The 19,166-nt window shown below is 33.8% G+C and overlaps 1 protein-coding gene and 1 non-coding gene across 4 annotated transcripts in view; both read right to left on the minus strand.

The window, feature by feature from the left end:
- LOC138713759 (uncharacterized) overlaps positions 1–19,166 on the minus strand; it is a 567,666-nt gene that overhangs the window by 203,048 nt on the left and 345,452 nt on the right. The gene's annotated exons all lie outside the window — the stretch shown is intronic.
- TRNAH-GUG (transfer RNA histidin (anticodon GUG)) lies at positions 10,607–10,678 on the minus strand. The gene has a single exon. It is a non-coding gene; the product is annotated as a tRNA-His (tRNA).

Raw genomic sequence — 19,166 nt, forward strand, 5'->3', positions numbered from 1 at the left:
TAATGAGTAATTAACGTAATAAATGTAAAATACGTAAAAAAAACCTCCAATAATTTTTACTCTCTTTTGTTCAGTTTTTGATGAAAATTTACCCTTTGAATTGCCAACAAACCTATACCTGGTAAGGTTTATCTTGTCTCAGTAGCAATAAAACCAAGTCCCTTCAAATGAGGGTGGAGATTAGAGCAGGCTTGTAAATTTTCAGGATTCCTTTCAGAACCTTGTCATTGTACAGGCTGCCGGAAGTCAATTTCTTGAAAGACGAAACTACACAGTACGAAGAGAGATATTTTGTAATTTTATTTAGCGCTACAGAATGTATCAATTGGTCCCTTCCGCCACTGGATGGATGGACGGCACCGCTCCACTCCCCCATCGCCATAACAATACAGACGAAGTAAGACATATCTCCTTTCTCTCTCTTTTCACAGTGAGACAAGATACATCACACAGACTCTAGCTCATAACTCGAGGACACCAATTAATGTTAAAAAAAAATTGAGACCTTAAGAAGATTTTGCAATTCATACCGGATGAAGTGAAAGGTTTCTACACAGAACTGTACACATGGCCTACCACCAACAAAGATAGTAATGGCAGTGTAAGCGAAGATTGAAAAAATTAAGTTTATTAATGTTCTGACATACAAAAATTCTGTTCAACCATGCTTCCCAACTCTTCGATGAATAGTCATTTACCACATAAAATTTGGAAAATTATTAGGCCTACATTTATGAGTTATTATGTTAAAATCATAATAATTACCTTAAACTGTTATACTAGAAAAAGACCTTTATCACTAGAATCGTTTATTTTTAAAGCCCCAAAGTGACAAAATGAAAACATTCGGGAAATTAATATAAATTGTTTAGTTCAATTAATTTTATTTTAATTTTCAAAATGTATTTAACAAGTGATATTCGTTGCTAAATGTTAGGCTTATTCATTATTAGCTGCGTTTTATGTAGGCCTATATAAAGTTTCCAAAAAAATAAATAAATAAATTAGGATGTTATGGAGTCCCTATGTCTCCTAAAATGTTCAACAGCCTTCTCGAAGAAGTGTTCAGAAAGAGAAAGCTCAACGACGGAATAACTATTGACGGGAAGAAACTCTCCAATATACGGTTTGTAGACTACATTGTATACCTTATTTTATTTCAAGGAGTGCAGTTCGGTGGCTCCTTTGAACACCGAATTGCACTCCTTGAAATAAAATAAGGTATACTCCTAGCCACGTCAGTCAAAAAACATTATTTGTATAATGCTAGTAAAATTCAAGCGTATGTTCTGTGTGGCTAAAATAAATAGTTAAAAATACATAATCAAATAAATAAAAATAATTAAATATCGGTATATAAATAATTACATAAAATAAATAGGTACATAAATTTTAAGTAAATAAATAATGAATGAATGACTAAATGAATAAATAAATAAGTACAATAAATGAGTAAGTAAATGGTTAAGAAAATAAATTAGTAAATAAATGAATAAATAAATAATAAATAAATAAATAAATTAATTAATTAATTAAATAGATAAGTGAGCAAATAAATTGTTAAGTAAATAAATTAGTAAATGAATAAATAATAAACGAATAAGTGAATAAATAAAATAAATAAATGAGTAAATAAATTAAGAAACAAAATTATTCAGTAAATAAATATGAATGAATGTATGAATAAATAAATAATAAATGAATGAATATATGAATAAATAAAATAAATAAATGAGTAAATAAATTAAGCAACAAAATTATTCAGTAAATAAATATGAATGAATGTATGAATAAATAAATAATAAATGAATGAATATATGAATAAATAAAATAAATGAGTAAATAAATTGTTAAGTAAATAAATAAATAATGAATGAATGAGTAAATAAATAAATAAATAAAGTAAATGAGTAAATAAATTAAGAAAATAAATAAATAATAAACGAGTGAATAAATAAATAAATTAATAAATAGGTGAAACAGATAAATAAGCAAATAAATTGTTAAGTAAATAAATCAGTAAATGATTAAATAAAAATGAAGTGAGTAAATAAATTGTTAAGCAACTAAATTATTTAGTAAATAAATATGAATGAATAAATAAATAAATAAATAAATTATGTACATAAATTAGTGAATAAATAAATGAGTAAATGTGTAAAGAAATAAATAAGAAATTAATAAAGTAAATGGGTGGGTGGGTGCGTGAGTGAGTAAGTGAGTGAGTGAGTGAGTGAGTGAGTGAACGAACGAGTGAGTAAATAAAGTAGCATCCATCCAAGCCCGGTTGCTAGACAGCCTATTGCTGAACACGCTGTTGTCTTACACCACAGTGTATACTTAGTAACTCCACAGTGTCAAGGGAAGCATTTCGCCGAAGCTCGGTACACCTGCTGGTTGTGCCGGGATCTCTGGTCTCCAAGGAATCGCAGAGTATTGATTAGTCCGCGGTCACTCCTCCACATCTCACATGTTAAGCTGATCCTTGCTTGCATGTTGTAAATCCCACTATAGCTGAAGTCAGTGGAGCAGACCTTCTGGCTGTGGCCTTTGTTTATTTTGAAGTTAAACAACACAGAATTATCTCCTGGCCTCATTCGATGTCTGTGGCGTGGTAATGACCATTATTGATCAAATGAAGATGAAGTAGAAGTCGTATTCTGCTTTAAGCAACTAGGCCTACTTCGGCATTTAAGTTCTAGTCGTTACCAATACAGAATACCATTTGAAGAACACCTGATCACAAGACACAGTGCTTCTGATTGGTAAATCAAAAGCTATTAAACGAGGAACTCTTGTATTTTTGTAAATAATTATATCTCGAAAGCGAACCTAAGAATTTCGATGAAATGGAAGAGATTTAGCTACGTGTGAGCGTTGGGAAAACTCATTTAGGCGGTTAAATTAAACAAGAAGTTCTTATTTACTGATATTCGTTCATTCATACATTAATTTATCCATTTATTCGTTCGTCCATTTCGCTCATTTTTTTATTCATTCGTCCATTCATTTATTCGTCCTTTCATTTATTTATCCATTTATTTTTCCGTCCATTTATTAATTCATTTATTTGTCCGTCCATTTATTTACCCATTTATTTGTCCGTCCATTTATTTACCCATTCATTCGTCCGTCCACTTAATTACCCATTTATTCGTCCGTCCATTTATTTATCCATTTATTCGTCCGTCCATTTATTTATCCATTTATTCGTCCGTCCATTTATTTATCCATTTATTCTTCCGTCCATTTATTTATCCATTTACTCGTTCGTCCATTCCGCTTATTTATTTCTTTGTTCGTTCGTCCATTTTTTCTCCATTTATTCTTCTGTCTATTTATTTATCCATTTATTTGTCCGTCCACTTATTTACCCATTTATTCGTTGGTCCATTTCGCTTATTTATTTGTTTGTTCGTTGGTCCATTTATTTCTCCATTTATTCTTCCGTCCATTAATTTATCCATTTATTCTTTCGTCCATTAATTTATCCATTTATTCTTTCATCCATCTATTTATCCATTTATTCTTTCGTCCATTAATTTATCCATTTATTCTTTCATCCATCTATTTATACATTTATTCTTCCGTCCATTTATTTATCCATTTATTCTTCCGTCCATTTATTTATCCATTTACTCGTTCGTCCATTCCGCTTATGTATTTGTTTGTTCGTTCGTCCATTTTTTTCTCCATTTATTCTTCTGTCTATTTATTTATCCATTTATTTGTCCGTCCACTTATTTACCCATTTATTCGTTGGTCCATTTCGCTTATTTATTTGTTTGTTCGTTGGTCCCTTTATTTCTCCATTTATTCTTCCGTCCATTAATTTATCCATTTATTCTTTCGTCCATTAATTTATCCATTTATTCTTTCATCCATCTATTTATCCATTTATTCTTCCGGCCATTTATTTATCCATTTATTTTTCAGTCCATTTATTAATCCATTTATTCTTTCGTCCATTTATTTATCCAATTATTCTTCCGTCCATTTATTTATCCATTTATTCTTCCGTCCATTTATTTATCCAATTATTCTTCCGTCCATTTATTTATCCATTTATTCTTCCGTCCATTAATTTATCAATTTCTTCTTCTGTCCATTTATTCTTCCGTCCATTTATTTATCCATTTATTCTTCCATCCATTTATTTATCCAATTATTCTTCCGTCCATTTATTTATCCATTTATTCTTCCGGCCATTAATTTATCCATTTATTCTTCTGTCCATTTATTCTCCCGTCCATTAATTTATCCATTTATTCTCCTCTACATTTATTTATCCAATTATTCTTCCGTCCATTTATTTATCCAATTATTCTTCCGTCCATTAATTTATCCATTTATTTATCCAATTATTCTTCCGTCCATTTATTTATCCAATTATTCTTCCGCCCATTAATTTATCCATTTATTCTTCCGTCCATTTATTTATCCATTTATTCTTCCGTCCATTTATTTCTTCATTTATTGTTTCGTCCATTTATTTATCCATTTATTCTCCTGTCCATTTATTTATCCATTTATTCTTCCGTCCATTTATTTATCCATTTATTCTCCTGTCCATTTATTTATCCATTTATTCTTCCGTCCATTTATTTCTCCATTTATTCTTCCGTCCATTTATTTATCCATTTATTCCTCCGTCCATTTATTTATCCAATTATTCTTCCGTCCATTTATTTCTCCATTTATTCTTTCGTCCATTTAATTATCCGTTTACTCGTTCGTCCATTCCGCCTATTTGTTTGTTTGTTCGTTCGTCCATTTTTTATCCATTTATTCTTTCGTCCATTTATTTATCCGTTTACTCGTTCGTCCATTCCGCCTATTTATTTGTTTGTTCGTTCGTCCATTTATTTCTCCATTTATTCCTCCGTACATTTATTTATCCAATTACTCTTCCGTCCATTTATTTATGCATTTATTCTTCAGTTTGTTTCTACGTATCTGTGTGAGAAAGGGCTTTCATCACTAGGCCCTAACTATAATAAAAAACAAAGTAGGCTACCGAAATCGACTCGATGTATGTGACGATCTCCGACTTAAGCTTACCAGCATACGTCCAAATATAGAACAGCTGTGCAAGAATCGGCAGGCTCATCCATCTCATTAATGTGAGTACCAATATTTTTTTTAGTTAATAAGTTAAAGATTATCCAAAGTCTAATAGCCTTGAATTAGTAAAGAAACAAAAAGGAATTTTCGTCTATTAACATTAGCTTAATTAGTTAATACGGGCTATTCCATCTCAAATCGACCGAAATATAGAGAAAATTGACCTTGCAATTTTTAAATACAATGAAACTTTTTCTGTCCGTTGACAACTGTGATACAATGCTTTGTGCAAAGTTTGAGGCATCAGAACTTCATAGTGTTTAAATTAAAAATATTTAAATTTATCGTATTTTCATGGCTCCGAAACCCTTTCACCCAGTGATCAAAATCATGGTTTATTTTGATGCTGAGAAGTTAAAGTTTATGTTGACATGTAAACAGTTTTTCTTACTTTTTATGGAAATGGAGAAATTTAGATTTTTCTTCATTAAGACGCCTTTGCCCACGAAAAAATATTTTTAAAATATATGGTTAGATTCCGCATTGAAAGTACAAATAAACACACATTTTTTACTGGTGCACCGTTGATAAGAAGGTATTGAAAATATCAAATAAAGAAAATAAATAGTACGCGCGTGAACTAACCAGCTGACTGTGAGGCGGGAGCTAGCCTAGGCAAGCAACACCAGAAGACATAAACACGTGATGTTTCGTCTAGTAGCGCATAGCTGGACTAGCTTTATCACAAGTTTTCATAAACACAGGAGTAAAATGACGCCCAACGCTCGCTTATCTTCAGCTCTCGGCCAGTGCGTGCGGTACTGCGCCGTTCAAGTCTAGGCGTGTGAATATAATTTATTTAATACCCTCGAAACTTATTGCCGAGCCACTAAGCAAACAATGCCGAATCCTTCTTAATAATGCAAGATTTTTTCTCAAAATCTTTTACATTTTTACAAATGGGCAAAAAGCCTAAAAGCAAGTAAAATCAGATTATCTGTCTCTCTGTATACAATAAAAATAGGGATTACTTCTTAACATAACCTACCAAATGTCAGCATCAAAATAAGCTCCCGTTCAATGTTCTGCAGTAAATGGTTCCAGAGTTCTGAGCGCTGAAAGAGGCTTGTTTTTATAAAATACGCTAAATTTGTCGCTCAATAGTACGAAAACCGTTTGACTTTCGACAGTATATTTTTGAAAATGCACTCTCCTCAGCACCTTGTATAAATAGGGAAAAATTAGAGTATTAAAAAAATGCGAGGTTTTTTACTGATCAATTTCATATGGAATAGCCCATACTAATATAAAATTAATTTAATTTAATTAATTTTAATTAATTCTATTTTAAAATATAAGTATATTGATATTAAAATATACTACAAAAATGATAAATTTGCTTTCGAAGGGAACAAGAGAAAGGTGGTCCGCGGAATTGTTCTGACTTAAAAAAAGTAGTTGGTTCCCACTTCAAAAAAGTTTGAGAAACGCTGACTTGACATAACATTACAATAACCGACGTGCGGCATTAATAGAATTTGCAATAGCAAGAAACACGGCTCTACCGATATGGAAGACTGTTACCTTAGCCATTGGACGAGCGACTAGACAGTTTTTAGGCAGAAATCGAATTCCAGATGTCAGAATTAATAGACACCTACATTACCATTTTCTATTCAATTTATATACATGTCCATACTTCGTGCAACGTTCTTGTTGCACTTTTATGACAGGCAAAACTTATTTATAATGCCAGGACTATCCATTCATGCGCACCGATTTCGTTAGGTAGCTTCGAAAATTCTTCAGTTCGTTTAACATGATAGAGAGCGCACAGAGCGGCGAAGATAAACGCTGCCAACACAAACACCGGCGCCGATCTTCGAACTGGGCTCGGAGGGTTTTCTTTACTTACATACTGGAGAAAAATAAGAAGGCTGATACGTTATTCTATAATTCTATGTCCTCTAATTTAAAGCAACAACATACACTAACACTATAAATATAAATAATAATAATAATAATAATAATAATAATAATAATAATAATAATGATTTATTTAACCTGGCAGAGTTAAGGCCATACGGCCTTCTCTAACACTCAACCAGGAGTAAAGACTGCGTTACAAAAACACTACAAATTTACAAATTACACTACAATTTTACACACAAAACTGAATAAGATAATAATAATAATAATAATAATAAAAAATATAAACAACAAATAAGAAGAAATTAGACATAATATATAACATACAGAAAGAAAGAAAAAAGCATAATAATATGTGAACAGCAGGTCAAAATAAATGAGGCATACAAAAAAAAGACAATTATTCATAATAATAATAATAATAATAATAATAATAAATAAGAATAGTAATAATGATGATGATAATAATAATAATAATAATAATAATAATAATAATAATAATAATACTAATAGTAGTAATAAAATAGTGCAGTACAAAGTATACAGTGAATACAATATTTCTAAGTACACACAATAAGAAAAATTAAGATTATATATAGCTCAACTTATCACATTAGAGATATAACATTATCGGAAAATATGAAAACAAAAATATAAAATAAGTTGAATATCATTAGAACATAAAAAAAATGTGAATACGTGGAAACATGCAATACAACACTTGTCATAATAGTAAGTTAGTTTGGCAACTCATCATAATTTTCTAACTTGGATTTGAAAGAATTCAATGTTCGGCAGCCCTTGACTTCAGGCGGCAGAGAGTTCCAGTGACGAGAGGTAGCAACAGTGAAGGATGAGGAATACAGAGACGATGCGTGAAGTGGAATATGTTACTTTATTTAGAAACAAAACCATTACTTTACCTTATACAGAGTTTTTATTTTTATTTTATTGGGTTATTTTTCGACGCTGTATCAACATCTAGGTTATTTAGCGTCTGAATGATATGAAGGTGATAATGCCGGTGAAATGAGTCCGGGGTCCAGCACCGAAAGTTACCCAGGATTTGCTCGTATTGGGTTGAGGGAAAACCCCGGAAAAAACCTCAACCAGGTAACTTGCCCCGACCGGGATTCGAACCCGGGCCACCTGGTTTCGCAGCCAGACACGCTGACCGTTACTCCACAGATGTGGACTTATACAGAGTGAATCTACTGTAAATTCAACCGATAAACATCCAGGACCTGTAAAGAACACCTACTCAAAAAATCAAACTAGGGATGTAACTTATAAGAAATAGTGCGTGGAGGATGTTCGATTTCTTTGCGTGCTACCTGACTGGAGTATAAAGAGAACATATTACATTAATTCAGTGAAAACATCAAAAGCCTAAAAGAACAGAACTTCATTATACACTTCGGATGGGTCAAGACCCATGTAGGAATAGAGGGCAATGAACTCGTGGATAAAACAGCAAAAGAGGCAGCAACAGAAGATGGGATTGAAGTTGTATACAAAAGGAAACCTAAGTCCACAATTGTAACGGAAATAGAAGAAGGGTTCAACAAATGGGATAACGACAGGAAAAACACTCCTAAAGGAGCTATAGGCCTATGTAAGAAGTTCTTCCCAATTTCCTAGACATCACCATAACACAAGTTGACAACAAACACACCTTCAAAATATACAGAAAACCAACCACCACCACCACACACATACACAACACATCTAATCACCCCACACAACACAAACATGCTGCATTCAGGACAATGCCCATGAGATAACAACATACCCATGAGATAACAACACTACAATGAAGAAGTGAACACAATCAAATACATAGCACAAGAAAACGGTTACAACCCAAACACAATAGACAACATCATAAGGAAGACAAAACAAAAACTCAACAAACACAAAAACACACAGAACACAACACAAACACAAGAACAAAGAAATACATCACACTAACATACGAAAACAAAAACACACACAAGATCGCATCCTCATTCAAAAAACAGAAATACAGAACAGAAAACACATTACAAAGACATCTCAACAACACAAACAAATAAATACAACCACACAGGCGTATACAAACTCACATGCAATAGTTGCGACAGTTTCTACATTGGACAGACAGGCAGATCATTCCAAACACGATACAAAGAACACATTAAAGCAATAACCAGAGGACACAATACATCTACATATGCCGAATACATAACTAATGCTAACCACACATATAATAACATAAATACAGACATGGAAATCCTACACATACAACCCAAAAACCAAAAACTCAACACACTAGATCAATATGAAATATACAGACACACTAAAACGCACCCTAATCAAATTCTCAACACACAGATCAATTTCAGAACACACACACTATTTGACACACCTTTTCATCACACGAACGCATCCACACAACAGGCAGCGAAGTTGAGATAGCGCCGAGATCTAGTAGGCTCTGAGGATGGTGTTAAGTAGCACCGAAACAGCTGTAAGCCGCACATGCTTACGCAATTAACACGAGTAAGATCGCCATTTAATCAATTATTTAAAGTTATTCGTTTATTATTTTCTTGCTCTAAGGCTGTGGACGATTGGAGCACATGTTTTGTGACTGTACAGGTTTGTCGTTCTGGTTCACTAACGTTGAGAGATGCGCTATTACTCACAACTTAACAGTTTCGGCTGTGAATATTAATTTCGAGATGCAATAAGTCTTTACACTTTTTTCTACAGATTTATATGGCATTAGAATTTTTTGACGTTCCCTATCCAAGGAAAACAGGCGTTAAAATTGGCACAGTTTTATTGCTTCCATCCTGTATAAGAAATAGTCAGAAGTCTGAACATAAACGTGATGGCCATGAGACGAGACGAGATAATGGTGTTATATGTGCAACAAAATACGCGATTTTACGAGTATTGTTTCAAAGAACATTTGTCCGAGTCACCGTCTGGCAGAGGTCACTCAGCCAGGCGCCATAAAACATCGAATGAGGTCACATTTCGCGCCTAAGGAGCATGCAGCAACTGACACAGACATATTTCTCGCCCAATGTACCCGCTCGCGAAGTTAACAAATACGTAATTTATCTCGTCTTCCCACTCCCAGCTGCTACTTTCTTTCACGAGGGCTTGCATTATGCGGAGTGAGAAATGCTCCCAAGAAAAGCGGACCAGAAACTTGTATTCATAGTCACCTGCAAAAGGGTTAGTTGTTGTTCAAGAAGAACAGGCACAATGGCTCACGTTCACAATACCCGAGTCTAAGAGAGGAGAGAAAACTCATCTTTGCAATAGAAGTGCAGTGTGTACTTCTCTCCATTATCTGTATTGCAAGACTCGGGAAATTTTTTCAAGGACAGACATGTTACTGAAAACGAACAGGACGGTTTCTAGGATATATCGAAGTATTCTATCCAACTATAGCTCGACCAACTACAAAAACACCTTCGACTTTTCCAATACTCGCGTGGCCATGGAGAGGGAGACTCGTCACTAAGGAGCGGATTCCTATGTAATTAAATATTCTTTTTGCGTGTGATAAAACACAATTAACAAACGATGAAAGAGTAATGGAACGGAGAAAAATTCTCTCCGGCGCCGGGATTTGAACCCGGGTTTTCAGCTCCACGTGCTGATGCTTTATCCACTAAGCCACACCGGATACCCACCCCGGCGTCGGACAGAATCGTCTCAGTTTAAGTTCCAACTCTTGGGTTCCCTCTAGTGGCCGCCCTCTGCACTACGTCATAGTCGTCTAGGAACGTAGGACTGAAGTCCACACATGTGCTGAGGTGCACTCGTTATGAGTGACTAGTTGGCCGGGATCAGACGGAATAAGCCCCGTCTTAAATCACGAAGTGATTTACGCATATCATATATATTATTTTAATGTACCGAAGTACATATAATATTTCCATGCAGATATTCTGCGTCATCATACGATGAAAGAGTAATGGAACGGAGAAAAATTCTCTCCGGCGCCGGGATTTGAACCACTAGAGGGAACCCAAGAGTTGGAACTTAATCTGAAAAAAATAATGTAAATACATATTTTCAGGAAATCTATTATAAACACATAAATCTTAGAGTTTTTTTATTTAAATAATTTTTTACAAGAACTTTTAAGTACTTTAAAACTAAATCAATTATATCACTCATACGTACGTTATCTCTTTTAGGAATTCTTGGTTGCTTCGTGTTTCTAAATGCTGTGTGGTGTATCCGTGATCCATTTTCGTAATAGTATCGCCTCAAGTTCTGAGAACTGCTAGGCAGCATATCAATGTTATTATTAGAGAATAAATTAACATGGACAGGGAGGACATCTTGCAACACATAATTAGGAATGTTTATTGTTGCTGGAGATGATTTCATTGCACGCTTTGTTTGTGAAACACAACAGATAAGAGCTCGGGTATGAACATTATTTAATTTAAACAAATATCACGCCTCTCGCTCATGTATATCGAGTATATCTTGTTGTGATTCCCTGTATCGGGCTTCGTCAATCGATATCCTTCAAGATATACTGAAAGATGGTTATTTAAAAAACGATTTGGCTTTCCTATTAGCAAATTTAAGTTTTTGTGTTACACCATAAAAAATCGAAATATCCAAAAACCTGTTGTCGGAAACAGGGAGGTGCGTGCCGTGGAAATTAAAATAGACTCGCTACCAGGTTCAGAAGCACAATTACTAAGGGACAAACTCCAGAATGTGTTTGGGAAAAATAGTGGATATAAAAAATGTGTAAAGTTGCTCAAGTATTGGAGGGTGTGCCTGTAGGTGAAATTGACGGTGTATGTGTTTGTGAGATTCCTCTCTTTAAATATGCACGTCTGACGTCCTGTGATGTGGAAAGATCGTTTTCACAGTATAAGTCGTCGTTCAGAAATAATCGACATGCATTTGTGATGGAGAATTTGGAGATGACCTTTGTTGTTCACTGCAATTCTCGGACAACTACTAGCACTCAAGTGTGGTTGGTGAGTACCTAGTAAATTTCTTTTTTCAAGCTAAGTAAAGTATTTTTGTCATATTTAAAATAAATATATTTTTTTATTTTTAGCAAATACTTTCGTACTTTTTAGCACATAAAAAATAAATATATTTAAATTTTTTATCACATAAAAATCGCTCCCCACTCGTCACTATACGAGCAGCTCGCTAGGCCGGGTTACACTAGACGGACGTCAACTGTGTTTGACAATGACACTGCCCCTTCCTTCAAAACGTTTTTTATCAAGCTGACCAAAACTCCCGTAGCTTCCTTGTTGATGTGACAACATTATATTTCAACTTAAATTCATTTTTTTTCTCTCTTTTAAGGGGTTAGGTACATCTTACAGCAGTAAAATTTTGGAAATATTCCACATTTTTCCTCCATTACTGTATCTTGTATAATAATGAAAACTGGTATGTGTAAAATACTGTACAACCACACAGGCGTATACAAACTCAAATGTAACACCTGCAACAACTTCTACATAGGACAGGCAGGCAGATCATTTCAAACACGTTACAAAGAACACATCACAGCCATAACAAAATTACAAAACACCTCCACATATGCAGAACACATAAAAAATGCTAACCACACCCACAGAGACATCAACACAGATATGGAAATACTGCACATCCAACCAAAAGGCCAGAAACTAAAAACACTAGAACAATATGAAATATACAGACACACAAAAACACACCCCAACGAAATTCTCCACACACACACTCTTTGACTCTACACTATACCACAGGAACACACACTCACGGGAAAGAGAACAAGTGGCGACAAGACCAACAACGACCAGTTCTGAAGATGACCCATAAATATGTCGAAACATGTAAACGAGGTACGTTGAAATTTAACACAGGAAAGTCTTACCATACATATTCCGAAGTGATACAGTGTTAAAAATTTGTGTAATCAAGATGTAAAATACTGTCCTTCTGCTATATGAAAAAAATATTTTTACGATAATATTAGAATGGATTTGAGGAGATAGGATATGATGATAGAGACTGGATTAATCTTGCACAGGTTAGGGACCGATGGCGGGCTTATGTGAGGGCGGCAATGAACCTGCGGGTTCCTTAAAAGCCGTTCGTAAGTAAGTATCTATTAATTATAGTAAATGAAGTGACGGTTCTGAAATTGGGAAGAGTGAAATATTGGCTTATTTTACACAAAAAAGATAAAATTTAAAACAAACATAGAAACACTGAAGATCATTGGTCATAAGCGGTCATATAATATTTCGAAATAAAGCTGAAAACCTTGATGTTGCCACACATTATACAAGGTATAAGTCGAAGACGTCCAGAGTTACCTGCATGCTAACATTGTGGTTAACACAAAATGTGAATACAAATTTACTTTGATTCATGTTCCGCTATTACAAGTTATCTTTATTCAAAGTATACTTCCGATTCATCAGAAGGAAGAGAATCAATATTATCACGAATTCAAGAAAATCCCGGAATGAAATGTTAATAGAATTCACGACGGCCGCCTTGAAGTTCTCTTTACAATCAGAATCCAATTGTGATTTCAATAGGCATTGCTCTCGAATCGTCCTTTCTCAGTGGAAAAGGGAAAGCTTTATAGAAACTCGAGAGGTCCTTCTTGACACTACACAAAAACCAAACACCGTTTCATAAATCGAAAGAAGTCTATGGACGACGTACATCTTATTCAGCACGTAAGAAATGTATGTTTTCTTAGGCCCGGTTGCAGAAACACCGATCAAATACGATTGGCGATCAAGGAGGGTTTGATTGGCCATCAGTTCTATTTCTGTTGCAGAAAGAACAACCAGTAGTATTTGATAGGAGATCAATCTTCCATCAGATTTGATCAACAGATTTTTGCTGGTTAAGTGACTGATCACTGATCAAGTATTTATGTTGTTCTCTTTATAGTGCAGTTCCTGCAATTTATATAGTACATAGTTACAGCATAATAATATTGTTTTCGACATAATGGATTCTTCTGATGAAGAAATTTTAGAATGAAGGAAATATTATTAAAAAGAAGGCATTTCCGTGATAGGCATGAATTGTTTTTGTGTATAATGACAGAGAATTTGAGCAAAGATTTAGGTTAAGTAAAGATTCGTGTGTTTTCTTACTTTCAAAAACTGAAACAAATATATGCAGACAGACAAATCGAAACCTTCCACTTTCTCCTATGAACCAAGTTCTAATAACGCTGAGATTTTAAACTGTTGGAATTTTTCAGGCGGTCTTGGGTTATCTTGTTAGTGTCCCCAAAACTTCAAACAGGGAACGATTTGAAATCCAGAAAGAATTTTCGGCCATGTCAGGATTTCCAAGAGTAATTGGTCGTATAGACTGCTCACATCCCCATCCAATCACCTGGTGGAAATGATGCCGATCTTTATCGAAATAGAAAAGGTTTATTTTCTGTGAATGTACAGGCAATATATACACTATCATTGAAATTCTGGAATGTTGTAGCCAGTTGGCAGGGTTCTACACATGATAGCACAATATTTTTAATGATTATGTTACGAGTTCAATTTATAAATAGAGAGAGATGGGAAATGGAATTCTTTTGGGCTATGGAGGCTATGCTTGTTCTAATTTCTTGTCAACTCCTCTAGCAAATCCCACAACAGAAACCCCCTCACGTTTTCTTTTGCTTCGTTTTTTTACTATATTGTAGCACAGTCTAGTATATACAGTCGCGAAGCTCAATACGTAGTAAATATGCAAACATTACATAGTTGCTCACCACTAGGATCGCTAATATCGCCTCATTACAGGCAATGCAAAATAGAACCGGCACAGTCTATTGTTTCTAGCACCCTCAAAACTCAAGCTTCGTGACTGTATATAGTAAACTGTGATATTGTAGTCTATATAGAAATAGAATCCGCCTGCTTCCTTTCTACAAAAAGCAACAAAACAGCAGAGCGTTCACTTGTTTTCCTAGTCACCGCCCACTTGATGCATTCGTTTCGCGACTTTTAAAGAGCATCAAATCGGCTGTGGCTGCTAAATAGCGCTGTTGTCAAATGCACTTCTTTCTCAAATCAGCAATTAGTAAATTGAGACAAGTTGATTGGAGATTCACGTTTGTGCAACGCAACGAACAATCAAATAAATCAGACATCACCTGATTGGTGATCAGGAACTGATTTGATTTGCATTTCTGCAACCGAGCCTTAGAATCACTCATTAAATTTTAATAGAACTTTACCGAAAGTTGAGAGGAAAACGTAAAAATCCACACGTCCTTAGGGACGAAGGATGTAGGATATAAAATTGAAAATATGGGATTTCACAAGCAAACATGATAGGCCTACATATGCCAGCAGAAATTATAGCTAACGTCAAATGCTTTCGTCTGACTAAGAATGTTTCTGACACAATCCCTTCAGCAACTTCCCCGTCTATGAATACAAGAGAGATTTTCACTCGCATTTCCTTTGAAGTCTCTTTCTTTTCTTCCACTTAGGGAAATGTCAAAAAGGTTACAAGTGCCAGTCCTAGCAACAGCGCAAGCTATGTACAGTACACACAATGGAATCACAACTGGGTGAACAACAAAACGACTCAACATGTATGTATTTATTTATTTACACTGCAAATGGGCGAGCACCCGGTGGCAGTGGTATACACAATACAAACAATCTATCTTACTAATAACAAATCTGTAGCCGAAATTTTTCTGGTAATTTTCGATTTTCTAAAAATAATTGGTGTTAACATGTATAATTAACCATCCTGAAACCGAAAATCGCCTTTTTTTTAATTCTTGTTTGTATGTCTGTCTGTCTGTCTGTCCGTATGTTTGTTACCTTTTCACGCGATAATGGATGAACGGATTTCGATGACAATTGGAATATAAATTATGTTTGTTGTAACTTAGATTTTAGGCTGTATGGCATTCAAAATACATTATTTAAAAGGGGGGTTAAAAAAGGGGCCTGAATTAAATAAATCGAAATATCTCGCTTATTATTGATTTTTGTGAAAAATGTTACATAACAAAAGTTTCTCTAAACAATTTTCGATAAGTTTTATTCCTTGAAAAATTTTGATAGGACTGATATTTAATGAGATAAATGATTTTTAAAATTAAAATAACTGGCATCTAAGGCCGTATAATGAAATAAAAAACAAATGACTTCGTCTATAAGGGCCTTGGACAGCAACAATCGAAAGCTATGAAAGATAGCCTACAGAAACCTAAATTATCCCAATAAATTAAACCAGATATAGAAAATATAAATAAAAAACATAAAAGAAACATTAACGACTGAATCATTCATCAAGAATTACCTAATGTTTCTGTGTTTGTATGAAGTAATATCGGAAGTTAAATTAACCGCTTTGTATAATTAATTATTATTTCACCACTGGAAAGTGTAGTTTCTCTAGATGGACATAATGCTATAATGTTACTACAGTAACTTCTGATATAATATAATATAATATAATATAATATAATATAATATAATATAATATAATATAATATAATATAATATAATATAATATAATATAAGTTATTTAAGTTATTTGAAGGGTTCAGAACCATAGTGGCCCAAGCGCCATTTACTGAATACGTAGAAAACAAGGGTTAAAATTAAGTTATTATCATAATTCAATGGAAACATATAGCAAGTAAAATAAAGTATACACATTAAATCTAAATGATATGTCAGTCTTCATTAAAGTATGGATGCATGTAATAAAAATTAAGAAACATGTTAAAGGAATTGTCATTGCACCAAATGAGTGGTCTCTGGACCAAAATGATAGCATTTTAATTACTTAAATAAATTTAAATTAAGTAACATATTAAACGATTTATTCTTCTATCTAACACGAATGTTCCCTGGATCAAACGTTCTATTTTAATTATGTAATTACTTTATATTTATTTCTAACGGGTGCAGCGGACCGCATGGGTACGGCTAGTTAATAATAAAACATAAAATAACCTAATTTTACAATACAACCTACATATTTATAGGCCCTATATAAGTTTCAATAGTCTTTCACTTTACTCTCATGTCACTTACTGTAGTGGCACTATGACGCATTTCACTGACACTTTAGGACACATTTCACTGGCACTATAGAACACATTTCATTTAGGCCTACACTATAAACTATCACTGATCGGAACTATTCACTGCACTGTAAAACCATAACTTCACCGACTCACCTCGCTTCACTGATACAACAGTTCAAATAAGTCAAATAATTACACCTTTATGTATACTTATAAAACAGAACTACATTTAAGCTAAACATTTCTAGTCTAAGACCCTCTCACACGCTATTTTTAAATAATTTACAATTCAAACCAAGGGAGTAACTCGTCAGGCTAAATAAATACATGTCACCTTAAAAATTAAATGCTAAATGTCACCTTAATTTTAATTTGCACTTTATACACAACTTTTTATGTTATTCTTGAATCTCCTTAAGGAAGGACAGCCCTCAAAGACTGCCGCAGGTAGGTCATTCCAATCACTTATAGTTCTATTTAAAAATGAAAATTAACCTACATCCGTTTTCTGTTTCCTACATTTGATTTTAAAATCATGATCGTTCCTACCATAGTACGTTGGCTTTTCTAACCGAGCCGTACAACATACAATATGCACGGCAAATTCAGTGACTAAATATAGTCATACTTGTACACAGTTGGTTTTTAAATTTATCAGTTGAATCGGTCATTGCGAAAAGGAATCATCTACACATCATACAATTTTACAGGAGATCGTAAAATGTGATTTACTACTGAGATGGTGAAGGAAAAATCTTGAAATTGCCACACTTTTATCCACAGATCAGCTTCTATTTAATGAACGATAATTCAATTGTTCCCGTTTTATATATACATCAGGGACAGTATTGAAAATTGTTTTCCAGAGATTACCCCTTTCACAATTACCAAAGTAGGACCTATTGAGCCACCGGCGTAACTCAGTCGGCTGAGGCGTTTGCCTGCCAATTCAGAGTTGCTCTCGTGGGTTTGGTTCCCACTTGGGCTAGTTACCTGGTTGGATTTTTTCCGAGGTTTTCCCCAACCGTAAGACGTACGTCAGGTAATAGCCTCATCTCGCCGAATACTATTTCGCTATCACCAACCCCATCGACGCTAAATAATCTAGTAGCTGATACAGCGTCGTTAAATAACCAATATATTTGTTTAAAAAAAACTTAAAATATTCTCAATTAAGTACTTCCTTTTGTATTACAAACCGTTCTTATTGATGCAATTTACAACAAATGTAATTTAAACATGTGTCCTAATCCCAATATTTTTTTTTAATATGAAGTTGTTTTTAAAATACCAATATCCTTTAGTTGTAAGGGTATAAGAACATTACAGATAAAGAATGAACTATTCAGAAGTATCATTTCTTTAACTAGCTAGTATTCTGAAGCTAAAAATGCTTTGTGAATTCCATAGTTGCTTCGTACAGATTTTTTTTTTTTTTTTTGATTTTTAACTATAAAATTACATTTTCTTACGCATTTATCACAATAAATGTTACAAATCACGCCACTCTTGTAAATTCTTCAAGACTGTACATTAGGATGCATAATTAAACTGTAAAGAATCAAATTCCTAAAGTTGTATGATTTGTAACAATTTTTGTGCCAAGTGCGTAAAAGTAATTTAATTTTCAGCTAAAAATTGAAAAAAAAAATCTGTACAAAGCAATTAACAACACATTTTTAGCTTCAGAACACTAGCCAATTAAAGAAGTCATACTTCTGAATAGTTCATTCTCTATTTGTAATATTCTTTTACCCTTAAAACTAAAGAAAAAAGGTATTTTACTAACAACTTCAAATTAATGTAACTCTGAAAATATTGAGATTAGGACAAATGTTTATATGACATTTTTTGCTCAGAATGTCTTCGGAAATAAGCTCCATAAGTGGCGGTAAATCCTCGTGAATCACCCTGTATATTAGCATTAGAATGGGCCTATATATTTGCGTTTTCGTCCTCTTGTAACTGAACGACAAACTCTGCACTGAATTTATTATTGTCCAGTTGCTTCACAATATTTTACTTAATGTTTATTCATTGGAGCATATTGTTTCAGCTGTATGGACTGAACGACTGAACTCTCGGTACCTTCATGTAACACCGC

The sequence above is a fragment of the Periplaneta americana genome, chromosome 14 (assembly GCF_040183065.1).
Source record: "Periplaneta americana isolate PAMFEO1 chromosome 14, P.americana_PAMFEO1_priV1, whole genome shotgun sequence".
Lineage (NCBI taxonomy): Eukaryota > Metazoa > Arthropoda > Insecta > Blattodea > Blattidae > Periplaneta > Periplaneta americana.